The sequence below is a fragment of the Dioscorea cayenensis genome, chromosome 7, assembly GCF_009730915.1.
Source record: "Dioscorea cayenensis subsp. rotundata cultivar TDr96_F1 chromosome 7, TDr96_F1_v2_PseudoChromosome.rev07_lg8_w22 25.fasta, whole genome shotgun sequence".
Taxonomy (NCBI): domain Eukaryota; kingdom Viridiplantae; phylum Streptophyta; class Magnoliopsida; order Dioscoreales; family Dioscoreaceae; genus Dioscorea; species Dioscorea cayenensis.
In genome coordinates, this window is record NC_052477.1 from 24,286,424 (window position 1) to 24,294,838 (window position 8,415).

The window sequence follows — 8,415 nt, forward strand, 5'->3', positions numbered from 1 at the left end:
AGCAGTGTGAACACTGGAAAAGGTATGAGGCATAGTAAGTGAGACTAGGCTAGAAGTGTCAGCAGTCATATGATGAGTGGTACCAGAATCTAAAATCCAGGAAGAGGAAGACATACTAGAAGCAACAGACATAGCAGAGGAAACACTGGAGGGAAAAGCACGCTGCATGGCATGAATCTGTTCAGTAAGCTGAGCAACCTGAGAAAAAAGATCAACAGAAGGAGAATCTGAGGTTGAGATAGAAGCAGCGTGAGAGGCGAAAGCATGAGATCGAGGCGAAATGCGAGTCTGGGATGATTATTGCTGTTGTCGTTGCTGAAGCTTCAGACACTGATTCTTCATATGACCAGGATGCTTGCAATAATGACAGATAACAAAGGACCGTGAAGAGGTCGATGAAGCAGGAGCTGATGAAAGGATGGATGGTACTCGAGTGGAACGTGAAGAGGTCACAGCAAGAACTGTGTCGGTAGGAATAAGTCGTGGAGATAATGTGCTGAGACGAGTTTCTTCAGCAATAACACTACGAATGACATCGTCAAAGGATGGAAGAGGATCTCGATTGAGAAGTTGACTTCGAATAACCTCAAAATCAGGACAAAGATGTATCAGAAATTTAAAGGTACGCTGTGTTTGGCGAGACTGAGTGCGAGTTTTGCAACATGTGCATGTCAGACAGGTAGACTCTTCTAAAGAATCAAGCTGACGCCATAAGGATCGTAGATCACTGACATACTCCCGAACGAAATGCTCACATTGCTGTACATGAGTAAGATCCTGTAAAATGGCATACTGACGAGCAGAGCTGGAATGCTCAAACATACGCCCCAAGTGTTCCCACATTGCATGAGCAGTGGGAAAATGTCCAATTTCCATACGAATATCAATTTCACAAGATTGACAGATAATGGTTATCGTACGGTGATCACTAAGTGTCCACGAGGCATCGGGTGTAGCCAGTTGGGGAGAGGTACCGTCAACATGGCTAAACAAATCCATACCAAGTAAAGCAATACGAACTGTAGTAAACCACTCTTTATAGTTGGAACCATTTAATTTGATATCGAGTAGATCTAGAAAATGTGGTGAAGATGATGCCATTTTTTTTTAATATATAGATAGATATATAAAATAAATAATAATGGAGAGAAAGGAAGAGTCAGGAGAGAAAGTAAATGCTAAAATAATACATGGACTTATGCTGGTGATTTTTTTTTAATGTATATATATATATAACAGTAACAAGATAATAATTTAATCAAAAGCACTAGTGGTAGTGGATGTTGGGTAGCTGGCTTTGATTGAGGATGCTTGCCATAAGATATGTCTACGCTTGGAAATTGTGAAGGCTTTGGATCTGGCGCCCATGTGAAATTAGCTGTTGTGATGAATAGGTTCCAAGCACAGTGGCGACATTGATAGCTTCCTCGTGACCGGAATGTGCTAGAGCTTGATGATGGTGTTGGACTGATCAACGGCGAGAGAAGATTAATCAGTGACAAAGGACTGATGGTCTGTTGCGGGATCATGACGGCGAGCGAGCCCAGACAACGACGACCGGAAGAAAACAAGCAAATGTCGAAACCGGCAAGAAAGGATCAAGCAAACGTCAAACGAAGTAATAGACGGCGAAACATTGACATCATAGACGGCGAGATCGGCTACCCGGCAAAGAACTCCGGCAAAACAAGGAGAACTAAACAAATGACTTTGTCACCAAAGACAAAACGGAGCAACCTTCCGGCGGGATCGACGAGCGTCTGATACCATGATAGGCAAAATTTGTGAGAAGGAATGAGTTCTATATTCATTAAACCAACCCATATAAATACAAGAATGATGTATACAAGAGGGTGTACACTTAAGGGTATATACTTATAAATATACAGTGCATATACAAGTAATATTATTACTCTAACAAGTAGGAACTTACAACTAATTTAAATATAATAATTGAGCTAACGCAACTTTAATATGAAAAACTTTCCTTCTCTTAAAAATTTAGCTCAACCGATCATCATGTATTTACTTAAATAACTAATTATTTAACAAATTCATTGTGATAGAATATAAAAATTGTTTTTTTAAGATGTAACGTTTTTTATCTTCAATGAAGAACAATGGTCACTGTGTCATTTAAAAATTTTATCTTAAAATACTCACTAACCAATTTTTTATTTTAAGAAATGGATGAATAGAGGGGTTTGAAAAAAAACCGTTTTGATAATAAAAAATCTAAAAAATAATCCAGCGGATTCGATTCCATGGTAACTACTACAGAACCAAGATGTGGCTCATTCTTAGCCATAGGTTTTTAAATTTTATTTTTTATTTGTTATATAATATAGGGATAGATTTGTAATTACATTAATAGATTGTTATCTTTGTTTTAAAAGTCATTGGGTCTTCATTTCGCTGTAAGGAGAAGTCAGGAAGTGGTGGAAATGCTATCACTTCCAGAACTTCTGATGTTCATTTGTCATAAAATGAAAATAAAACTGAAGGATTTAGTTGTTGGATGAAGTTCTATGAGTTCAAAAAAAAACTTTGGAAGTAAAAAAAAGAGAGGTTTTATAAATTGGTTCACTTTTTCTCACTTCAGTAAAAAAATACTAAAGTAGGCTTAGTTCAAAATCTACTTCAGTAGGAAGGAAAAAGTGTCGTTTATCCCATTTCAGCACAAATGAACACTAGAAGTGAGAGAAGTCAGACCACTTTCCCCCACTTCCCCTAAAATGAAATTGAGACAATCCAACATGTGAGGATGAGCCATAAAATCATCTCTATAGCATGAAAATGTAACAAATTTTATGGTTGGTTCAATTGAGGTGTGTGGAGAGATAATCTTTTTGTTAGAAAGAGGAGTGAGGAGTAGTGAGGAGGGGTGTGATGTGCATTTACCAATTTACCCCTTTTATATAGAATTGATCATAATAATTTTTTTTATACATCTAGGATTATTTTGTACCAACTTTGTTAAAATTAATAATAATATATTTTTTAGATAATAATAATATAAAAATTATAAAAAATATAAAAATATTTTAGTGATTATTTTTGTCTCTATGGACCGAGGAGAAAGGAGGGTAGAACTTATAACAGGGTCTTGAAAAACCTTGACCCATGCTCCATTTAGGTTCTTTAAATTTTGTGGGTGGCGTTGCTACTGAGATCAATGCAGTCAATTATGAATATTAATTTAATAATAACATTATACAAGTAATATTATTACTAATATTAATAACATCAACATTTACACAAAATAATCTTAAATGTATAAAAAAATTATTATGATTAATTTTATATAAAAATAAATAAATTCGTAAAATGCACATTACTCTTCCTCACTCCTCTTTCTAACTATAAAAAATAAAAAATAAAGTAACCCTACGCACACCTCCATGGAACCAAACAACAGCCTTCTTCTGCATCGGAACCCATTCAAACTAGCTAGGGCCAGAAGCTCCATCGCCGGAGCGGCATAAACAAAAGCTAGGTATGGATGCTCATTGCCAAATAACATCTCTGCCCCTTTGCAGTTAGGGTTAGGGCGCGCTGGGGTTAAGATTAGTGTTTGTTAGGATCCAAGACGCTCCTCGGCCTCTTCTGCCGCGGAGGTGGTGGTGGAGTTATCTTTGTCATCGAAGGTCTTAGAGGTAAATTATCTGATTGAATAGGAAGCTGGTAAATTATGTTATCTGTACACTTTTGGAGCGCCTGTAGTTTGGAAAGTGAATTATCTGATTGAATTTTGTTATGAATATGAGAAAATTTTGGATATTATTTGAGATGAGATGATTCAGAATTTGTTCTGGGGATTTGAAGAGTAAGATGGAATATTGTTGTTCACATATATTTTTCTCTTTGTTTGCCTTTTTTAAGCCTGTAATTGAAACGGAAAAGAGTAGTATAAAGTAAATGAAAATATGAGATGTGTCTAGTAAAATTCCTCACAATTATGAACAAAGACAATATAGAGACTTGTATTGCCTATTATGGGATGCAACTTGTAATTATAGCATGAGATTCTTGCAGAATGTTTTTGGTTATTGAGTAAAATGATAAGTGGGAAGAAGGGATGAAATTTTAATCTGGGATTCATTGATTAGACAAGGCATTAAATACTTTAGGTAGTTTATGTTAAATTGAGAAGTGAATGTAGTCTTGTTGCATTGCCTATGGAACTTGTAGATTGCCATATTTTAATTTTTTATCCAACCGCTTTGATCAAAGTATAATCCTCATTTACACACACTGTAAGCATGGTATAAACTGACAAATAAGTTGTTGTGTTTCGTATGCATACATCTTCTGTTTTTGTTTGCTTATAGTTGTAAACATAGGTTCATATTTTCCACTTTGTAATAATTGTATTACCCTTATTATGGTCATGTCTATTCTTTATTGTGGAAGTCAGCAGATGCTATGCTTTTGTTGCCTGTATCGTGTTGACTTACCAGTCAACCTGGTCAAAAGGGAGTTTAATTCAGAGGAGCATGGTGGGCACGAGACTAAAAGTGGAGAATTAAAGGCAAGGGACACATGTCGAAGAGGGAAGCGCGAGAAGAGGTTAAACTGCAGGCTCCGCGGGTACATTCTACCTGTCCATAAACAGAAGATAAAAGGTGGAGAAGGGGAAAGAGAGGGCAGCTTGGACTTGGAGACTTGAGGCCCTGGTTTCTCTCACAGTGTTGAGAGCAGGGAGGAGCTGAGTAATTTCTGGAAATTTCTTAGCTATTTTCTGATCAGTATTTTGGTATTTTTCTATGTATCTCTCGGGTGAGCAGGTTCTTACTCTCAATCCTTGAATTACTTTTCTAACTTGTTGTTGATGTTGGTATTCTATCTTACTTGATGTTAAGACTGTGATGGGGAATGTGGAATGTTTTGAAGATCTGAATTCTTGTTGATTTTAGATCTTGTTTATGGTTACAATCTTAGCTGTTGTGTGAGAGTTATATGTTGAAACTCTAAGGAAATCTGGGTTGTTTGATCCTTGATTTTCTGGCAAGATTTTAAGGTGTAACATATCGCTTATTCAGTTGATGAAGATTCCTTATGTGATTATTTTCAGAAGTATATATTTGTCCTTGTATCTTCCTATTTGGATTCTGGCCTGTGTATTGAGTTACGATTTTTCATGATTTTTTGTCATCTAAAGTTTTGTGCAAAATCCTTGTTATCAAAGGTTGTGGGATGAGAATGGCATTTGTTCCCACATGCACGCAATTACAGGCCCATTCACTTTACAAGAGTTTAGTAATTAATATTATAAAACAAAATATAAAGGTGAAATTCATCTTTGGCACTATGATAACTCTGCTATGTTGTACAGGGTGCTCTCCAAATGTATGTCTCACACTGCTTGTCCTTTCTTCAAGTATTTCCTTTACATACTTATGATTAAGTTATGTGCATTTTGCGTGGCTTTGGCACATTGGGGCACAAAAAAATTGTTGTATTCTTCTATCTTGTGGATCAATAAGTTGGTGCTTCTTGTGAAAATGTGATTTTCTATTGACTGCTTGATGTATAAGATGTAATTTTGAGAATTTGTTTTGGTTATTATTAGGAGGCTTTCTGTTGCCTCTTGCATGTTTGTTGCTTGTTCATTGTGTGCCTGTGGGGTTGGGCGTAGGGTGTAGGGTGTTCCCTCCTTTCTTTTCCTTGACTTCTCCCAGATGTGTGTCATATATTCCTATATGTTTTTATTGCCTGATGATTATGGAGATGTAGTTTCTGTTACATCTAAAGATGTACTGTTGTTACGTGAATCTGATCATGTTATCAAATATTATTCATACTGAGTCTTAGGATTTTCTTGGATTTCTCATTAGTGAGGAATAGTTGATGTCCATACAATACCGTATTTTTGCAATATGGACACAATGATGCACCAACAGGCAAGATTAATTGAATTGCATTGGAAGTGAAGATCTAAATAGTATTTTAGATTTTGTTTTCCCCCAGAATCATCTTAAAGTTTACTTGCACGAAGAAATTTTAAAATTTTTCAAATTTGCTGCTTTTAGAGCTAAGAGACATACAAGTCTTGCCAACAATTTGATATTGAGCTAGGCAACAGAACAAATACCAGTTGTTATAAATGTATTGCTTCATTTTTTTGGACTTTTATATGTTTATGAGATCTTTTCCTTTTAATACATCTTGGATTATTTTTAATTCATGCCTTTCATTTGTATACATACGGATTATGATTGAAGTTGCCCTGGTGGATTATGGAATTTAATCGTATGATTCTATGAATTAAGATTCCCTGGTAATAAATATAATCATGAGTCAATTAGAATTAAGAATGAGCTTCAATCTGTTAAAATACATTTTCTAATTCAAGAGGGGCATATGAGGTTAATATTTGTAAATGCTTTTACAGTAACTAGTGTAAAAGATAATCTATCTGTCTATATTTATCATGCCATGTGGCATCTTTTTACTGGAATTCTTCAGTAAGATGAGCATGATATGGATGTGGACACAGCAACTTCAGGTGCTCAGGGTCTTGGCAAGCATCCTTTACCAGAGCTGGAGATGTACTGTTACATGCTTGTATTGATATATTTAATTGATCAAAGAAATACAATGAGGTAACTCTTTTCATGGTCATTATTGTTTTTTGATTGGTCACTTTTACATGGATGAGTTTACTCATTTTCTTGTCTTATTTTTCCCAGGCAAAAGCTTGTTCCTCTGCAAGCATTGCCCGCCTAAAGAACATAAACAGGAGAACTGTTGATGTTTTAGCCTCCAGGCTATATTTCTATTATCCTTACGGCTATGAACTTATAGATAGTCTTGCTGAAATTCATGGGTGAGTAAGTAAAGACTCACTTTTTTCACAAGCGGGCTTGTAATATCCAGTAAGCTTGGGTGGATTTTACTTAATTTCAGTCTATTAAAGTTGATGTGGCTTCACCAGCACTAATTTTGAATTTTTTTTACCAGGAAACTCCTTGAGTTGCACCCGCATGGCCACCCTAAGACATGATGAACTTGGTCAGGTTCGTCATGTCCACAATACTGCTGTCTATATTCGTTAAGTTTGGTGCCCTAATTAACTGCCCTTAACTGGGTTTTTGGTGAGTTGCAGAAAACCCCTCTCAACTTGCTCCTTTGCAACTACCTCCATTATAATTTATATGACCCGGCAGAAAAATTGAGGTCAATAGCGCCTCACTTTGAGGCTCATTCAAACCAACAGGCAAGACTAATTATTTTTTATTATGATTATGACCACCATTACTATTCTGTTAAATTATTGCTCTAGTTCAGCAAGTGTTATGCTAAACTTTTCAGGAGATATTTGCATGTAGTATCACCATTATCTGAGGATAGTATCTCTATTGAAGGCATTTCCTTTGATATGATACTAATTATTAATGTCATGTTTCTTTAGGGGATAATTACTATGCCCCAACCAAATAACCTAGGATAAGTATAATTCATATTTTTATTAAAGTTTTTTTTTAATAAATATATTTAATAATTAATTTTGAAAAATGTTTATTAAAAAGTTTTTTCTTCCAACCCAAATTTTAAAATAACACTCTGAAGCCCTCATTTTTATCTGTTGACCGAACCCTCAAATTTTTATTTTTATTTTTATTTTTTTTTGTTGCCAGTTTTGCCAGTATCTTGAAAAGAGTATAAAGATGTTAAGGAAAGCCTCCTGCAAGCCAAGAAAGGCACCTGTTGCAGCCCGCGGTTTCCGAATTCAATGCAACAAGTGGGATGTCATAGTTCGCCTGCTTCTTGGGGAAATTCCGGAAAGGACCGTCTTCATGCAGAAAGGCATGAAGAAGGCATTGACACCCTACTTTGAACTAACTAATGTGAGTTCTTTTCTTTTCATGCGAGGAAGTTGGAGAAGAGGACCATGGAGGCTCCAGAAGTGGTATCATTTTTTTAATTTTATCAGAACCAAATGGATACAACAAGAATCAGGTACTGTATGTTGTTTTGATTTTGTTCACTTGGATAAATAAAAGGTAGGTTAATACTGACGTTGGTATAACATTTGTTATTTTAAATTTTTGTAGAAAATTAGCTAGAATCGCCAGCTTTGGGTTTAATGGTGGTGGTATTGTGTTCTTTTGTTTGATTTTTTTGTTTTTTCTAAATGTTTGGTGTATTGGCAGTGAGAGTTTAGATCTAAAGTGTTTGAAATAATTTATCTGGTTTAATTTGAATTTTTAGAGCAGTGATACTGTACAAATTGAAAAAGATGAACATATTAGGTAATAGAACTGGCCATGTCTAGTGAACCTCTTTAGCATTAACCATTCATTGTTACTACTCAATGTAATGCTTCAATAAACTTTCTGCATGTTGATGGTTAGAGATCTGATTTTTTTTTTTTTTCTTGTTCTAGAAAACTAACTTTAACATTTATCAAGT

At 35.3% G+C, this 8,415-nt stretch overlaps 1 long non-coding RNA gene across 2 annotated transcripts; it reads left to right on the top strand.

Annotated features, from left to right (window-relative positions):
* Window positions 1–3,392: 3,392 nt before the first annotated feature.
* On the top strand, window positions 3,393–6,818 carry LOC120265870. 2 transcript variants are annotated; one of them, XR_005537778.1, is made up of 3 exons: window positions 3,393–3,656; window positions 6,469–6,605; window positions 6,693–6,818. It is a non-coding gene; the product is annotated as an uncharacterized LOC120265870 (long non-coding RNA). The 2 variants fall into 2 exon arrangements; XR_005537779.1 differs by having other exon boundaries at window positions 6,500–6,605.
* Window positions 6,819–8,415: the final 1,597 nt, after the last annotated feature.